The following is a 19,150-nucleotide window of genomic DNA, read 5'->3' on the forward strand; positions in this document are numbered from 1 at the left end:
AGGGCCGCGCATCTCTCTGGGCTCTGCGGCCAACATTGCCTTTTCGAGCCAGGGGTCGGGGAGTGGCTGGGGTCGTGCAGCCGGAGGGGACTCAGGACCCTCCCCTGGGCCCACCCCTACTCGGACCGCGGCAGGCCAGGGCAGCCTGCGGAGTATTGGCCAGTCTGTCTGTCATTCTGTCCGGAGACGCTTTGCTCCGTGGTGATGGGGGAAGGGGGAAAGGGAGGGGTGTGCAAGGCTCGGTGTGAGCTTTAAAACATTTATTCTCTCTTCCCTTTCTTTGGTGGCATTCTCCCTTTTGGGGTCTTACTGAACTTATCGGGCTGCAGGAACTTGTTGACAAGTGAAGGCTTAGTAGCACCCTGGCTCGGTTTGTGTGTTTATTTCTTACAAAGTGACTTCATACTTAGTCTGGACCTTGCCTGTGCCCTTTTGGGGGACAGGGTTCTAATCATTGCGCTGACAGCGGCCTTCCGAGCTGCGCGAAAACGGGGCGCGTCTTCGGGGGCAGGGGGGCGAGCGGCGGTGTCCGTGCTAATTTCCTCCGTAACCTTTAAACTCTCGCTGGAAGCCGCGGCGGCGGCTGATCACGTGAGGCGAGCCCTGGGCTGCTGGGGAAGAATTTCCTCCGCCGGGAGCCGCGGCCGGGGAGGGCGGCCGGGCGAGGGACGGCCCCGCGCCTGGGGACGCGAACCTGGGAGGGCGGGCCGGAGAGCGCGGAGGTCCAAGGCGCGGCCCTAACTGGAACAGCAGCAGGGCAGCGCTGGGAAGGGGTCATCTCCGCAACCTGTGAGCCGGAGAGTTGTGCAAATGGAAAAAGAAAACCTCGGCCTTCACCCCTGTGCCAAGTCTGGTCACGGAGTTTGTAGGAATCGTGGTAAGCTGAGTGTTCATCTTTCGAGTCTGGTTAGTGTCGGCCAAAATTTAAAACCCACCTCTCGAGCACTTTTTCTCAGTGGAAAAAGGTTATCATTGCCTGTGGCTTAAAGGTTTAAAAAAGCTTAAAGGCCAGGAAGGAGGCAGTCCCCCGGAACAACAGGATACCAAGCGCAGAACACAGGTTGCAAAAATGATCAGAAAAGTCTCCAGGTGACTATGACAGATCCTCCCCTAAGGCCTGCAGCCGCTGCTCTCTCCCCTAGCTTACAAGTTCTCCAAGCCCGCCCTGTTGGATGAAGCAGCAGGGTAGAGAGAATGCAGACATGCTGTCTTAGGGACATTTGGGACTGTTCACATATAAAAAGTCAGGATATAAAATATAAGATAGTTTAAGAAATAAAGATAGATAGATATATGATATAAAAGTTATGTCTTCCAGGGCCACTCCTACCAGCTGGAGGCATATTTATACTCTGTCAGTTTGACAAAGCACATGCGGGATATCTCGTTGCTGTTTAATTTTTACTTTGATGATCAGGACTTTTTCCTCTTTGCTCCTTACTTCCACCATTCTATTCCTATTAAACATGTTTCTATGTTTGTGATGGGAGACAATGGTATGTAGGGCTGGATCTTCTGAAAATACATTTGGAAGCAGAAGCAGAGCTACAGAGATATGAGTGAGATGCTTGACAGATGCAAAATTGATGGGCTACCAACAAACTCAGCCACCAGGAGAATTAATATTTTAATGCAATATTTTTTAAAAAATCAAAATGAATGTAGACTTCCAGGATGGACATACTATTCAAATTTTGCATTAAAAATTTTTTTGCATTACAATATTATTTGTATTGCTGAGTGTATTGGCACCCCTGAAATTTTGTACCTAGGCTGTGTGCTTCACTTGCCTCACCCCAGCCCTGTGGGGAAGTTGAGAAAGGCAACGATTTCATGAAGTCAGGGATTCTTGAGGGTTTCATACCATCTCTCTATTCTTTATCTGGGTAAGTCCTGTGAACAAAGGACAAGGATCGAAAGCCATTGGTCAACATCCCTCCTCTTTCTTGTGTTCAACAGGAAATATTTAGAACTAAAGACACACTAAACTTGAACTTTTTTGCATATTATATTCCCCCCAGCTCCCTAGGCTGGTACCCCAAATATATTAGATAGGGTCTGTTGCCATCTCAGTGACTAGGCATTCTTAAAAGCAATAACCTACAAATTTCCAACTAGGCATTCTTAAAAGCAATAACCTACAAATTTCCAACAGACCTGGACAAGTTTACAGGAAGGCAGCATCTGCCTCTTAGCAGACTGTTACACCATGTGAATAATCAGACTGCAATCCTCAGGTGTGACCAATTCCAGTATGACCTCTCCTTTCAATTACAAGTCTTTCTGTCTGGGGGTGGAGAAAGATGGGGTAACTAAAGACTTGGCCAAACAAACTTTGTTTTGCATTCTAAGAATACTTAAATAAAAAAGGAGAATGTCAGTAGTCAACCTACCAAACATTGCTAATTCCCTGCCCTTATTACCTCCTTATTTCTAAATAAATCTCTCACCATCCTGATCTCAAATTTTGCTGAATAAAAATCTGTATCCACCAGGGGTACCATGGAGATGCCAGTTGTGAGCCTGTTTAGAGGAAAAACCCTTAAATTTACCTGGGGGGACCATGGGGCTAAACGAACTCTCTGGTCCAGATTTCAGGTGAAAGGGAAAACAAGCCCTTGCAGGAATTATAAAATGTGAGACTAAAATTCCAATCAATAATTATTGTGGACTTCATCCATCTCTTGGCCCCCTGTATGGTCCTGAAAGACAGGACTGTGTAAAACACGCTTAGGACCCCAGCTATGGCCTAGTCATCTTGTGATCTTTGGGAGAGGGAAGAGGAATGGGAGAAAAATTATAGAAGAATTTAACAAGATGATCACGATGGTGACCCTCTCCTTTTCAAATGAAGGCTCATGGGGGGGAAAGACTGATAGACAAAGAGGCGCCAGGGCAGTATGATAAGCAGCAGAGGGAGGGCTGCACCAGCCTCTCCCAGTGCACAGGGGCATCAGCCCTTTGCCTGGAGTTGCCTAAGAAGGCATCACCCAGCAGCCCTAGGCTGTTTCGTAGGAATTCCTTCAGAGGCCAGGAGGAGAGGAAAGGGCATTGGAGGCAATGGGGACAGAGTGTGCAGAGCACAGGAAGGGGAGAGCATGGCTGGTTGGGATGAATTAGGGCCCAGGTGTACCTGGCATGTGGCAGGCAGGAAGAGGAGGTGAGGTAGGTTGCACTGGATAATTAAGGCCTCAAAGAGCCTGACAATGAAGCCTGAACTTCTTCCTCAAGAGACCCTGATCCTTCTAACGTGGAAAAGCAGCAAAGCAGTAGTTAAAACTTTAAAAAAAGCAATCTTTCAGGGATGGATATTTTTCTCTCCAATTTCTCTGTAAAAGACACACCCCCAAAACAGGATGTCAGAGAGACAGAAGATCCAGATCTGAAGATGATTTACATTCCACCTGATCAGAAATGCTACAGTCTGTGGATATTGTTCAGCTCAGTAAGAGGAAGGAGGGAGGACACCAGAACCTTAGACTAGCACATTAATATTCATGGCCTTGGTGCTCTGCTAACTGTTGCCATTTACAGAATGTTAATGACTTCTGCAAAGGTCTGCCTGGTCAGGGTCTGTTATACATTCCACACATGCTCCGTGGGACAGAATTCAACCACCTGAGCCCAAGGAGGGAATATGCAGCAACATGACAACACAAAAACCTTGCAGGGTTCTGTTGGCCCTGCTTTGGCCTAGCTGCCCCACCTCCCCTGAGTTTCAGCCCTGCTTCTGCCCCAACCCTGGGCCCACTCTCTTGTTACTGGCCTAGTCTGGCCTGCCATGTCTGCTTATTTGGATCCTATCTCTGCTCTGTACTCTGTTGCAGTGACGCAGAGACCTGCAAGGAGATAGAGGGATCAGTGGTAAGCCTATAGAGCCTAAAGATAGAAGTGGGCAGGAGATGGCCTGGTGCCCCTCCCTCCTCAGTTCCCTTGACCCTGAGCCCCACTCTCTCAGGCGCCATATGGAAAATAATACCACATACCACATCTTCTTTGGCTCTGATGTTGGGCTGTTATCTTGGGACTTTTAAGTCCCTAAATTAATCCATCGATCTTTACTGAGTATCTGCTACATTCAGGGGTAGGTGCTCTTAGGAGGGCAAATAGATACATGGATGAGTCCTACACCAGTGGAGGAGACAGGAAGATGAATTCAGGCAGTCATTCATTTATTTAGCAGTTGAAATTGAGTGCCATGTCCTCTGGGGCACTGGGGAAACAAAAATGATGACACATAATGACCCTTTGTTAGTTGGGATGGGCCAGTTCATGCTGCTGTAATAAACAGTCCCCAAATCCCAAGGTATAACAATAACAGAATCTCTTCTCACACTGCTGAAAGTCCATGGCAGGATGGACTGGGAGCTCTGCTTCCACGTTAGCATCATTCACTCCAACTTTTCTGTTGGCCTACTCCTGCATGTAGGCCAACAGAAAAGCCACTACCTGGAACATATCTGGTCACAGGAAGAGAGCAAAGGAAACTCTAGAAGGTCTTACTCAGGCAATTAAATAGCCCACCAGAAGTGCTAACCATCACTGCCACTCACTAGTTGTTGGCTAGAACTGGTCACCGTAGCCTCCATCCCCCAAACAGGTGGGGGCTGGGAAGTTCTTCCATCCTCAGAGGTGTGGAGCCTGGAATATCTGGCAAATAGCACTGAAGACTGCCCTAGACCCTGTCTTAAGAAAATTGGTGCATAGAGACAGCTCAAGGTATAAACACATAGTAAATGGAAGCTAAATGGCACCGTCAGAAAGTGCTATAGTAATTTAGGGAGAGCAAGGATCACAATACAGAGTGGGATAGTTGGACCCCCAGTGGCCCTGGGCCACTGCATACAGAAGACTTCCAATGGCTGGAGAATCCTGCCGACATCAGAGTAGCAACTACCCAAGCTCCTTTTCCCCTTCCCTCAATACGTCTCACCTCACAGGCCCTGCACATCCTTCCAGGGACTTCAGAACCAAATCAGCACTAAGGAGGCATTTGGACCCAGCAGAACGAAGACTTGTGTGTTACACTCTGTAGGATGTGAGAGACCACCTGGTCTATAGTCTTTATTCTTAGTAAATTCCTTTAGTAAATGAGGAAACTCAGTCCTAGAGAAGTTAACTGACTTGCCACACAAGAAATTTTTTAAAAAAAATAAATAACCAAAGCACTGTTTAGAGGTCAAAAACCAGTGCTTGGACTTCCTAGTTTAAATTCACTGTTTTTTCTACAATGTCATGCTTGAGCCAACACAATGCCATGTAATGATAGTAACTCCAATTCCATTTTAATTCCTCAGAAACAAAATATCTGTAAATCAAAAGTCCAAGTTTGTTTTAAGATATTGGTTCCAAATTTAACTGGCCTTGGTCAAATAAATTACTATAGAATTACAATAATTCTTGAGGGACTATGATTTGGTAGAGTTCTTCCTGAAGTTGTTTTGGTAACACTTACCATGAAAACAAAAGGACTTTATTGTTCCTCACTTTCTCTATTTTTAACATCTTCTCTCCTAATGCCAATCAGATGTATTCTCAGCGTATGGTTTTATGACACCTGCACTTGTGTAACAGCTGTTCCCCAAAGCTCCCTGTGGAATTTTTATCAGTTAGCAGAATGACTGATCTGACTGCTCAGATTAGGTTATAGATCTCTAACACGTTCTAGACATTTGGCTAATCCATTTCTACTTCTCATTTACTTTTCAGGATCAAGGAACTCGTGTTCCAGGGCAGGGAACATTGCCTTTCGTCACCAATAACGATCATTCAGGTATAACAAATGTAAAATCAGAGCTGGTTAAACGCACTGGTTCTGTTGCAACCAGTATGTGATGCAGGGTGGCAAATCCTTCTCTCATTTAAGGCCCCAGTGCTCCACGGGCCGGTTCTCATTCTCCCGGCTGAAGCTATGCGTCCTCCTCCCTGAACTCTCCCCCCTCCGTCTCCTCCTCCCTTCTCCTTACAGCCTGTACCTCGTTGTTGGTACCTGGCTTAACTCTGCCACTTCTCTGAAAGGTCTTTAAATTTGGAGACGCAGTAATACCCATCTCCATACTTGCTCTCTAGTATCGTGGAGTCATAGGTACAACTTTGTGCTCTAAATGTTTGTCACAAGGATGGCACTTTGAAATAAGAAGAGTGTCACAAATCTTGTTAACCTCTCCCTTCCTTGCATAGATGAGAGCCTTGGCGAAGGGTGGCTCGCTCCATGGTAACCAGGGATTGTAGTGATGAAGTTACCGGGCGTCTGGGCGGCGTCGCGGTGGCACCTCAGGGCCTGCAGACATCGTGCCCGGCTCCGCGAACCGACAGCGCCCTCTGGCGGACGCGAGCGTGCCCAGCCCAGTTCCTCCGGCGCCCTGACCGCCTCTACTTCCTCTGAGTCCACGGACTGGGGCTCCCAACGCTAGGAGCAGTAGGATTACTGAACAAGCTGAGGGGATAGGTTAAGGAGCAGACCACATGGCAAGGGGCCACTGGCTTTATCCATATGCCCATCAGAAGCAGGGGACAGATGTAGTCAGCGAGCACCTGCTCTATCAAAATACTATGCTCTTTTTTTTTTTTTTAATTAACTACGGGGGTTGTAGCCAACGAACACATCGAGAAAGAGAAAAGATCATGAAGGATCTTGGAGCCTGAAAGGTATTTATGGGCCAGGTTACCCACATCCCAGTAGCTATGACTTAGTTACATGGCCACATGTAACTGCAAGGGAGGCTGGGAAACAGTCTAGTCAAGTGCCAGGAAGAAGAGAAGAGCACAGCTTTTTGGTGAGCAGAGAGCTATGTCTCCCACTTGGTCCTTTCCCCCAGTGCTGGAGATTAGGACGATCCATTTGGGTTAGCTAACCCTCAGTGCAAAATTGATCCATTCTTCTTTTGCCTCATTCTTTCCCTATCTTATGTGTTAAAAAGAGCCAGAAAGACTCTACAGTTGTGGAAAGAGATGCAGGTGCAGGTGTGGGCAAACATAAAGGTGATGAAACAGGAGAAAGAGCAGTGTGCTAGGCTACAGTCGTCTTCCAGCTCCTCCCTCTCCTTGCCCATTAACCGGCCAAGGTGCTCTCACCTTTGGTGCCAGTTGTGGTGTGGTGGGAGACATCGCCTATTGTTTCCTGGGGGGAGGATCCACTCTCAATCCCTGCAAGTGAACTTGATCAAGGTCTTCCTTTCCTCCAGGTGAACTCGGAGATGCTGCAGCGCAGCGTCGGGTGGAAGTGTCAGATGGAGAGTGACTTACTAGGCACCAACTTCAGATGTAATACTATTCTGTACTTTGAAATTTCAAGGAAGCTTTTATATCTATCCCTCTTTGATTACTCCCTTCTCAACCACAAGTTCAGGGCAAATATCATTATCTCCATTTTACAGATGAGGGTCACTGGGATTCAGAGAAGGTAAGGGACTCAAGTGCACAGGATGAGAGCCCAGAGCAGCACCTGGTTCCCTAGACAGGGCCTCCCTCCCATGCTCACCCTTCCCCCTTTTATCTGTGTCTGATCAGGGCACTAGTGGGTGGCTGTTCTACAATTTCCCTGGAAACTAAGTCTCCAGGGAGGCCTCATTGCCCTGCAAGGCAAAGGCTGCTGCTCCAGTGGGCGGGTTGCGTGGAGACACTGGCCCAGACGGGAGAGCAGGCCGTCCCACCCCTCCTCAGCTGCTGCCGCCCACCTGGCCTGGGCGGTGAGGACGTTAATGAAGGAGGGCTGGCTGGGGCACGCTGCATCTGGTCCAGCAGGCACTGCACTGGGCCGCACCAAGCGGCAAAACAGATGCTCAGAACACAACCTTTGCCGTCTGAGGAACATAGAGCTCCTGGCACCCTGCTCATTGCTTTTCTTGGGGGTGGGGTGGGCACTCACTTACCCCCCTCTGCGTGAGGGTAGCTGCCGGTCAAGTTCTTATCTCACTGAAGGATTTTCTTTTAAAAGTCAACCTTTGTCCACTTCTCTCCTTTCCCCTCCCCTGTCTTTTCTTTCTCTGAACCTGTTGCACTTCTGTTGTTAACTTCTAACAAAGGGAGCTTTTCTGGATTGTTTTATTCTTGCAGATGCAAACAAGCTAACCAGGAGAGCCAAGCCAGGTCCAGCTGATGCCGGCCTGTGTAGGTGGGGTGCAGGAACCAACCATTGGAAGCCCTATTCTGGGACTTGACATTTCCCAGAGAGCTTGGAAAAATCAGGGAAGCCCTGCCCAGGACTAGGTCCCGTTAACCTCGAGTGTGTGGTCACTCAGGGCCCTGCATGGTGGGAGGGTCCCGGTGCCTGGAGTCTAGTGAAGGAAGGAGAAAGGGTATTTTCCTCCTCACTCCCTGAAAACCATGCCAGCTCCTTTTCCTGACCTGAGCCCTGCACCCCTTATCCTGTTTGGCTCAGCTTAGATGGCATTTCTTCCAAGAGAAATGCTCCCCCATCAGCCCTGAGTACTAGTCTACCTGTTGGTTTCCTCCAAAGGCAGAACTACAGCAAAGCTAATATGGCCTAAATTTTAGGGCCCCTCCCTTGCTCCTTCCAAGGCCCTGTTCCTAATTTTATATTTCTAATTTTGTATTCTTTTTCCTAAAGAGGGCTTTTCACATTGTTTAAGCTTCAGGCCACATGAAACCCGGGTCTACCTGTGGTCTTTCCCATTACTCTGCAAACCCCCTGATTCAGGGACTGTGTCAGATTCCCTGGGGTATTCCTAGGTCCAGGGCAAGGCAAGGCTCTCAATCGAGGTTTGTTAAATGAAAAGAACGAAAGGAAGAAAATATCCTTAGCTAGTGCTTAGCTGACCAGTGGTTCTCATTGGAACCCTCAGCACTGTCACCTGGGTGCTCTGGACAGGCTGACCTGGGACTTCAGGACAGTGCAGTGCAGGGTGGAGGCCAGGTGGGAAGCTCAGGGACTTAGTTCTAGGATCTTGGGCAAACTCCTACCTCTCAGTGGGCCCTGGTTAATTCAAATGCAGGGGGTTTGTAACAACTGCCTTACAGGATAACAATGGGCCTTGTGTTACAGATGGTGCAGTACCTGACACTGAGTAGGTCTCAGGAAGTTCCTTTCTATACTCACTCCCTGAGGAACGCTTTGTTTGTAATCCTTTTTATCTCTAGCGCTGAAGGCACCCTCAAGATTACCCTTAGGGCATTTTAACCAGGTGGCTCCTGGATAGTGGGGTTTAGGTCCAGGCACACAAAAGGATTGGCTCTGGACCCAGTACCCCACTGAGGATGGCCCTGAGACCAAGTCTGGGGTCCCCCCCCCCATACCCAGTTCCTTCCTACATTAAGATAGAGGGCTTCAGGAAAAATTCAGGGAACTCGAATACAAATATAAATAATAAGGGAACAAATCATGTGGCTTACCAGCTTCCGCTTGCAGCTGTGGTTGGCTTTTCCAGCTATTTGACCGAACTGGAGCCCTCAATGGTTGTAAAGTAGTCATTTACCTCTGTCTCTCAGAGAAGAAACTGAGACTGATGTGGTGTCAAACCACCTGCCTCACTAAGCCCCAGGGTTGGCGGGCGGCAGACCCGGAACCGCAGGCCAGGTCCAGGCCCTTGCCACCCTGGCTGGACACGGCCTCCTGCCCCCTGTCCCTCAGCGCAGGATTGACACACACACCGCTCAATTCTTTCAAGTTTCCACATGGACTCCCTCATCTCGTGGGAACCAGGGCACCTGCCAGTGTAAGAACCGACCTTGCCAGCCCAGCACAGAGCTTGTCTTTGTGGTTTCTTCTCTAACAAGAATGGAGAAGTGGTCAATGTTTCTCACGTTTTCCTCTGGTGACGTCCACACAGTCTGTGTTTGCATGTGCCAGAGCTTGAAAATTCAACAGCTCGGTGGGGAGGGTGGCAGAAGGCAGAGCTGGGGGGATGGGAATTTACCATTTACTGCAACATGAGTTCTGCTATTCACTTTTTACGTAGGAAGAGTAGTAGCAGTAACAATAACAATCAATAAAAGGACAAAATACATGAAGCAGTGATTTTTTTTTTTTCAAGATGCTGGGTGTCAGGCAACAATGAACAGTGATCCCTCTGAACTGGGAAACAAACCAGGTAAGCCCTGTGACTGACCCAGCCTAAAGCCTTGAGAGAATTTCCAGGCTATAGTGCAATGAGGGGAATGCAGACAGAGCCTGGTGGACTGCTGAGCTGAGGAGGTGGGGCTAACCGTCTGGGGAGACCACAGTGGCTAGAGCTGGTATGAATGACAGTACTGGAGAGGTGAGAACTACACAGAGGGGCTGCTCAGGATTCGGGCCCTGATTAGTGTGCAGATTAGTGTACGTGGGGAAACCACTCGCCTGGGAAAGAACCCCCTGAAAGGATTAGAGGGAGTAGTGCCTGGTGCTAGGAAAGCTGCCTCTTCCCACCAGCCAGAGTGAGAAAGCTCATCATGCACAGTGCCTCAGATCGAGTGCTTAGAAAGGCCTCGCCCTATTAGTCAGGAACGGTTAGCCCTAGACTCAGCGCTGCACCGTCTCTGCCTAACAATTAAAAAATAAGACTCAAAGGAATCGAGCTATTTCCAAATAACAGCTATGCCCCAGAGCAAAGCTTAAGAATATTTAAGGGAAAACACAAATACCCATTGTACAACAACTTAAAATTCACAGTGTCTGGCATCCAATCAAAAATGACCAGGTATGCAAAGAAGCAAGAAAATACGTCCTATGGTAAGGAGAAAAATGAATCAATTGAAACTGGCAGAGATGTCAGAATTAGCAAAGACGTTAAAATCGTTATTATAAATGAATACCATATGTTCAAAAGGTTAAATAGAGAGAGACTATTAAAAAGACCCCAGTCAAACATCTAGAGATACAAATCTGAGAAGAATACATCAGATGCAGTTAATGGCAAATCAGACATTGCAGAAGGAAAGGTTGAGTGAATCTGAAGACATATCAATAGAAATGATCCAAAATGTAACAGAGAGAGAGAAAAAAATCCTTTTTAATGAAAAGGTAGTCAACTAAGGTGTGGAACAACTTTAAGCAGTCTGGTATATATGTAACTAGAGTCCTGGAAGGAGAGGAAAGGTTAGGAAGGACAGAATAAATATTCAGATCCAACACACTACCTTCTTTTATTTTTGACATTTTCAATGTAGGCAACTAACTTGAAAATTGAAAACTTCTTGTAGGACAGACATGCTGGTAGGCTGTCAGTTTGAGGTCACTGGCATAATGGCATGAGGAAGAGGGGATACCTTGCATGGCAGTACAACTGCATACTGGGGGCAATAGCTTTTCTCCCAGCGTACCACTGCCCAAACTGAGGCTGTCATCAGAACTGCTTAGTAAGATGCTGAGTCTACTTTGTGTTTTGATGGATCTTAAGTTAGCCTTGAAAGACAAGAACGCTAACAAGAACAATCCAAGGCAGTATCTCATAGGGTGTAACTGGTATAGTATTAAATGTAAATGTAAGCCCCACTGGTGTAGAGCTGGTGAGAGGTGGGGTCCTGGCTAACTCAAGGGCAGGGACTGCTCCGTGAAGACTGCCATTTTGACTTTTCCTCTGAAGGGAGAAGGTGTACCCTTTACCTGCAGGTCACAGGCTCAAAATCAGGCTGAATTTAGATATGGCTGAGTTCCCTGCAGTCTCCAGGCTGATTTAAATGCAGATATCTTGCTCTTTCTTCCTCTAAATTCTTGCCAACCTGTTTTCAACCCATATCTGAATAGCCAATCATTTTTCTAAGGAGATATTCTGAGTTCTGAAAAGAGCTTTTTTTCCTGTTCCTTTGAAAACCTCCATCTTTTAAAAAATACTGAGTGGACATGCTTGATTATTTGCCTGATGACAAGGTAAGTCTGTTTTGAAAGAATATTCGGGAAAAAAAAAAGCCAGTTGAAATTCATTCAAATGCCTTCTCCCATAGCCTCCTGCACTTCAGAAGTTTCAGGACATCACATGCAGAAGTGCCAAATGCTTTTTTGAGTCTTCCAGCCAAGTGCCCCCAACTAGGTATGTTCCATGTGGTAGAGCATTGTGCAGGGCCAGCTCTACAGCTTGTCAGAAGAGGGTCAGCTCACAGGGAGTGTGGACGTTGGTGGTTACCTTCCAATTGCGAACCAGCAACCCTACTTCCTCGTTGAGGTTGTTTTGTTCTGCTATTGATGCAAGGTTATGTTTTTCTCAGAGGCTGGGTCCTCCCCACTTCTCCAGCCCCAGGGGTGAGTTCCTGATCAGTCTAAGGCTCTAAGCCAATCCCAGGAAGTATTAGGCATGCCCCTTGCCTGTGATTAGTTTAGGAATGAGTGTATGATAGAAAACTATACAGTGAGAAGTGGGAGTGAGGAGTCTTCTGGGGCACTTTCTGAGGAGAAATTGATGAAAAGAAACAGTTCCTTATAGTGCCTGAAATATCACTATTAGTGATTATTTTTCCTTTTGAATTAATTATTGTCCTTTTCTTTTAGATTAATATATTTATAACACAAATAGCTCTGGAAGGAGTAATACTTGGACTCACATGGTTGTGAATTAGTTGGTCAGCTCTCTAAAAGGATTTAGGTGGTATAGTGGGTTGCATGGTGGTCCCCCAAAGATAAGTCTACACCCTAATCTCTGGAACCTAATTCTTGGAACTGTGATAGTTACCTTATTTGGGAGACATGGTCTTTGCAGATGTAATTAAGTTAAAGATCTGGAGATAAGGAGATATCCTGGATTATCTGGGTAGACTCTAAAGCCAATGACAAGGTATCCTTATATGAGGGAAGCAGAGGAGATTCACAGACACAGAGGAGAAGGCGATGTGAAGACAGAGGCAAAGACTGGAGTGATGAAGCCACAAGCCAAGGAGACCAAAGAACGCTGACAGCCCCCAGAAGCTGGAAGAGGTAGGGGAGGATTCTCTCTTACAGCCTCCAGAGGGAATAAGGCTGTATGGACACCTTGATCTCAGACTTCTAGCCTCCAGACTGTGAGAGAATACAATTTCTGATGCTTGAAACTTCCTAGTTTATGGTAATTTGTTGCAGTCGCCACAGGAAACTAAGCCAGGTGGCATGGAATTGCTGAGTGTTTAAATGAAATCAAGACCCAGAAGGGGAAGCCTGCTGGTCACGACTCTATAGGGTCAGCCTTTCTTCAGAGTCTCAGCCTTGACCCCAAATGGGCCAATTAGCCTATGCCTTGTCCATCCTCAAAGACGAATTCATAAGCCCTCTGGTCACACATTTCATCCCGACCATGCCTGTAGATGTTACTCCTCACCTTGGTCATATGTCTCTCAGATGCACACCCCTGGGCACAAGGAAGTGAGATAAAACAGTATGGAAGATTGTTCAGTACAAACTTTTCTCATTTCTGGGGGTACAACTCATAGGGCCTCGTCTCTCTAAGAGCCTTCCTGTTTCCATAAGAAAAAGAACACGTTTGGAGGATTCACTCCTCTAGGTGAATCTGCCCAGGTAACTGACATGGTTGGAGACTCATGCAGCTGGAAGTATAAGTTGGGAGCAAAGGAACTAATGCTTGCTGTGCAGGTACCGTGAGCCTGGCCTGGTGCTGGGTGCTTTACCTACCCAATCTCATTCAATTCTCACAAGAATCACATGAGGTGGGTAGTAGTAGTATTCCCATTTTCATGGGACCACGGGTCACTCGGAAAGGAAATGATAAGGTAGTTGCCTACCTTGGGCTTTGCAGCTTGTTTCAACCCAGGTCTGGTGAGCAGGGCAGGTGTGAGCCACAAGTCTGTTTGAAAAGGGAGGCAGTTCTGTTGACTTCCATTCCGCTTTCCCTGAGCTCCAATCCACCCTCCCTCAGCCTACGGAACACACTGTCCTGGGACAGGTCTATTCACCCTGTTTAAACAGGGCCATTAGCTTTCAGGGTGGTGTCACTGGGAACAGTGCCAGACTCTCCCACCAATCCTTGTAAGAAATTTTCCAGTGAGCATCAGCTAAATTTTTAAGAGAAAAAGGTTCAGCATACCATGAAGAATATAAGTTTTTAACCCCCAATTTCCTGGTCAGTATCACCAATTTCTCTCTTGTACCCCAAAATTTGGGAAAATGATGCTTCCTTTTCATGGCCTATCTCCTTTGGGAGGTAACTGTCCTTTTCCAGGAAACTGTTCAACTGTCTGATTTTCAAATCAAGCAGCCACACACTTGTTCCTTCAGTTAATACGCTTGGTTCAGAAAAAGCAGGTGGAAGGTATCTCTGGAAAACTGTTCTGGGAATATGCATTAAGACTGATCTCTCCTTCACAGGTCTGTTTGCTCTATTTAGCTGCAGAGTTTACCAAAAACTCTTCTGGTCACTGCCCAGCAGGATCTGCAGTTCAGGTTTCCTTAGAACTTGGACTGGATCCAGGTTCTAAGTCTCTGCCTGACCAGTTACCAGCTTTGTGATTCCCAGTGAATCACTTACTGGCTCTGAGCCTCAGTGTCCTCATCTACACAGAAGAGGCGAGTCATCCCTGCCACCTACTCACAGTGCTGACTTCAAACAATGAGACAGCACACTGAAAACTCTAGAAGCCTGTGCAGAAGTTAATAATATCTTTGTGAAAAGCCTTGTCCCACTAGGATATTAGCTGTCACCTCTTTGCTCAGCGTTCAGCACTGGTCAGAGAGCCTCAACTCCAATAGCTTATAGTACAATATAGAGAGGACAACTCTTCACATCCATTTACACTAATGGCTCAGCTGTGGTCCACTCTGAGTTGCAGCTGAATAGCCTAAAACAGGATACTATACCATGGGGTGGGGGTTGGGGGAGATGTCTTTGGATGTCCCTAAGGAGACATCCTTTGTCACCATATAGGAACCCATACAGCACCATTTCTGATAGTGGCATCAAGTGTCAGCTGGACCCCTTCTGTTAACTCTCTTTAAGGGTCACTGTCTCATGTGGGTCAGTTATGACTGTTAGCAAATGCTCTGTAAGTGAGAATCCAAACCTATGTCTACTTTTTTTTTTTTTTTTTTGCTTGCTGGAGTCACATAGAGAAGGTCTGCCTCCTTTTTTAAGGATACTTTCTTTTTCAGATATTTCATTGTTAGTATATAGAAATGCAGCTGATTTCTGTATGTTGGTTTTATATTCTGCAACTTTACTGAATTCATTGATTAGTTCTAACAGTTTTTTGATGGTGTGTTTATGATTTTCTACATATAAGATCATAGTATCTGCAAACAGACATAATTTTACTTCCTTTTCAATTTGGATGCTTTTTATTTCTTTTTCTTGCCTAACTGTTCTGGCTAAGACTTCCAGGGCCATGTTGAATAGGAGTAGTGAGAAAGGGCACCCTTGTTTTGTTCCTAATCCTAGAAGAAAAGCTTTCAACCCTTTACCTTGAGTATGATGTTAGCAGTGGGGTTGTCATACATGGCCTTTCTTATGTTGAGGTACATTCCTTCCATACTCATTCTTCCTTCTAAACTCAATTTATTAAGACTTTTTTTTTTTATCATGAAAGGAGGTTGTATTTCATCAAATGTTTTTTCTGCATCTATTCAGATAATCATATAATTTTTATCTTTTATTCTATTAATGTGGTGTATCACATTTATTGATTTGCATATGTTGAACCATTCTTAAATCTCAGGGATAAATCCCATTTGATCATGATGTTATTGAATTTGATTTGCTAATATTTTGTTGAAAATGTATGCATGTATAGTCATCAGTGACATTAGTCTATAGTTTTCTTTTAGTGTCCTTATCTGGCTTTGGCATCAGGGTAATGGTGGCCTTGTAAAATGAGTTTGGAAGTGTTCCTTCCTCTTCAATCTTTTGGAAGAGTTTGACAAGGATTGGTGTTAATTCTTCTTTAAATATTTGGTAGAATTTACTAGGGATACCATCTGGTCCTTGGTTTTTCTTTGTTGGGAGGTTTTGGATTACTGATTCAATTTCCTTACTCATTATTGGTTTGTTCAGATTTTCTGTTTCCTCATGATTCAGTCTTGATAGGTTGTATGTTTCTAGAAATTTATCCATTTCTTCGAGATTGTCCAACTTGTTGGTGTATAATTATTCATAGTAGTCTTTTATGATTCTTTTTGTTTCTATAGTATCATTGTAATGTTTCTCCTATTTCTGATTTTATTTATTTGAATCTGCTTTTTTCTTAGTTTAGTTAAAGGTTTGTCAATTCTGTTTATCTTTTCAGAAAAACAGCTTAGTATTGTTGAGTTTTCTTAAAATAGCTATTTTGAATTCTTTTTTGGGTAAATAGTAGATCTCCATGGTATTGGGGTCATTTGCTAGAAAATTTTCACAATCCTTTGTTTCACATCATTTTTCCTTGATTTTTCATGTTCCTTTAAGTTTTGCATTGCTGTTTTTGCATTTGAAGTAGCAATCACTTCCTCTGGTCTTTATTAACCTTTCCAATGAGTCCAAACATGTGTTTTCTTTGCTCCAGCAAAGAACACTGGAACATCTCCCCTGGAAATCTGGACTCCACAAAGACTCTCTCATCCATGGGTGATTGTCTAAGACAGTGTTTTCCAGGAGCTCTCCATCTACGGTCAAGAAGAGTTGGAGCCCATTCATGGCTTTGAGGTCTGGATGCTTATTACTTGACACACAGGTGGGCAAGATTCCTCCCAGGCTCCTTGGCATGACGCTGGATCCCACAGCTCCCACACGGCACTTCTGTCTATGGATGGATGCCAGATCATTGCTGTTGAGGGGTGGGATATGACAAGGGACATCTTATTCAGACTTGATGCTGACGTCATCCTGTTAGAAGATATTTGCACACAGAAGCCAGGTCCTTCCCTAGTCCAGACAAAAACACCTCAAGTGCATTCCACACATGACAGGGCTTCAAACCACCCTAGGGACCTCCCGGTCATCCTTCTTGGGACACACTTAGGTTTGTCAGTACCCCTTAAAGTTGTATGTTAGTCATTTATTGCTGTGAAACAAATTACCCTAAAACTAATTTGTTTAAAGCCTTAAGTATATATTGTTTTACACCATTTCTGAGTGTACTATTCAGTGATTTTTAGTATATTCACAAGGTTTTCAGACTATCACTACTGTGTAATTCCAGAACATTTTCATCGTTCCAAAAAGAAAGAGTCAGGAATCCATGAATGACTTAGGTGAATGGTTCTGGCTGTGGGTCTCTCATGAGGTCTCAATCAAGAGTCACTCATTTGAAGGCTTGACTGGAATAGGAGGATCTGCTTCTAAGAAGGCTTATTCACATGCCTGGCAAGTTATTGCTTGGTTTTGGCAGGAGGCCTGAGTTTCTGGAGGCCTTAGTTCCTCACCATGGGGACTTCTCCATAGGGCTGCTTGAGCATCCTCAAAATATGGCAGTTTGCTTCCTCCAGAGGTAGTGATCCAAAAGAGACAGCAAGAGGGAAGCCATAATATAGTTTATGTCCTAATATCACAATTACAACACTATTACTTCTACTTTATTCTGTTCTACAGAAGTCAGTTACTAAGCACAGCCCATACTCAAGGAGGGAAATGTGACTTCACTTTTTGAAGGGAGCAGCATCAAAGAGCTTATGGACATAATCTAAAACCAGCAGTGTGCTTTTCAAAACTGGCCACTGTGGTCAAGATGAAGTATGATGAGTTTAGTCTGCTGTCAGGCTATCCCCTCCCTTGATCTGTACTTTCATCTTTTCTTAATACAAGTGTGGTACAGTGGTCAGGTACACAGGACCTGCAGTCAGAGAACTGGGTTCAAAGCCTGGCTCTCCCCTTTCTAGCTGGGTGCCCTCAGGCAAGTCACTTAATCTCAGGTTCCTTTTTTGTACCATGAGGATAGTAACAGCCACTTACAGAGTTGTTCTGACAATCCTGGAAATGCTTGGCTTAATTCTCAATATGTTCTCAGTAAGTGCTAATGAAACTCAAGATGGAGTGCTTCATAAAGCAGCCATTTCAGTCTGGTGATTCATTTAAGAGCTCATAGCCAACTCAAAAATTACAGTTTTCACCTTATTAAACCATGAAGTCTGGTCTCTCAGCCTGAATTTCTGTAAATATCTTTAAAATTACTCTTTTTAGATTAAGAGTTAAATTTTTTAGATTCACATGCCATCAAATTCACAGTTTCCAATATACAACTCAATGGTATGTAGTTTATTCACAAGACTGCATAACCATCACCAGTATCTAATTCAAGAACATGTTCGTTGTCTCCAAAAGAAACCCCCATACCTATGAGCTATCATTCCCCATTACCCCTATCTCTACCCCCTGCCAACCACGAATCTACCTTTTATCTCTATGGATTTGCCTAGTCTGGCAGTTCATTTAAGTGGAATCATACAATATGTGGCCTTTTGTGTTTTTGTCTTCTTTCACTGAAGACAATGTTTTTAAGGTTTATCCACACAGCAGCATGTATCAGAACTTTATTCCTTTCAGGGGCTGAATAATATTCCATTGGACTGCATTTTATTTACTTATTCATCAGTTGATGGACAGTTGGGTTGTTTCTCCTTTTCTGCTGTTACAAATGCTGCTATGAGCTTTCATGTACAAGTTTTTGTATGAACATATGTTTTCATTTCTCATGGGTATATACCCAGGGGTGGAATTGCTGGGGCATATGGCAACTCTATGTTCAACTTTTTGAGGAACCGCCAAACTGTTTTCCATAGTGTCTGCGCCATTTTTTACATTCCGCTAGCACTTTATGAGGGTTCTAATTTCTCCACGTTGTAAATCACTTTTTAAAAAAACAATAAAAATAGAGGAGTTCAAGGTCAATTTTATTAAATTTCCTTTTATTGATATCAGGCAACTTTTCAGTAATTTGAGGTGATTTTGAACCCTGGTTTTCCCAATCTTATGTTTTTATTTGATTTATCAATCAACCTGTTGTATAGAAATGTCATCCTGATTGGGGAACGAGATGGGAACCTAATCCATGTTTCCTCATCATTTCCACAAAGATATCATGAAAGACATCAGACATTTTGCTTACATCAACAAACTCCAGATCTTCCAAATTTTCTGGATTATAGTAATAATATCTATAGTTATAACCAGATTATGGTTAAAATGTAATTCTCAAAAAGGAGTTTAGGAATCAATAAATACATTCTCCTTACTTTAGATAAGGAGAAACAAAATGAGTGACCTTCCCAAGGTTACTAGGTAGTGTCAGAGACAGAACTTGAGTCCAGTTCCATTTTTTACCCTGTTGT

General features: G+C 44.8%; 2 long non-coding RNA genes across 6 annotated transcripts; one reads left to right on the plus strand and one right to left on the minus strand.

The window, feature by feature from the left end:
- Positions 1-747: 747 nt before the first annotated feature.
- On the plus strand, positions 748-16,512 carry LOC105103565 (uncharacterized). Of its 5 annotated transcripts, none has more exons than XR_010384197.1 (5): positions 748-877; positions 5,710-10,049; positions 11,881-11,966; positions 12,422-12,844; positions 16,390-16,512. It is a non-coding gene; the product is annotated as an uncharacterized LOC105103565 (long non-coding RNA). The 5 variants fall into 5 exon arrangements; XR_010384195.1 differs by having other exon boundaries at positions 5,710-6,648; positions 7,185-10,049; positions 11,881-12,844; XR_838509.3 differs by having other exon boundaries at positions 5,710-5,773; positions 6,181-10,049; positions 11,881-12,844.
- On the minus strand, positions 870-9,492 carry LOC135323065 (uncharacterized). Its single transcript, XR_010384198.1, has 3 exons — positions 9,352-9,492; positions 3,987-4,213; positions 870-1,893 (listed from the first exon to the last, which is right to left on the minus strand). It is a non-coding gene; the product is annotated as an uncharacterized LOC135323065 (long non-coding RNA).
- Positions 16,513-19,150: the final 2,638 nt, after the last annotated feature.

Source organism: Camelus dromedarius, chromosome 15, assembly GCF_036321535.1.
Source record: "Camelus dromedarius isolate mCamDro1 chromosome 15, mCamDro1.pat, whole genome shotgun sequence".
In the NCBI taxonomy this organism is placed as follows: Eukaryota; Metazoa; Chordata; class Mammalia; order Artiodactyla; family Camelidae; genus Camelus; species Camelus dromedarius.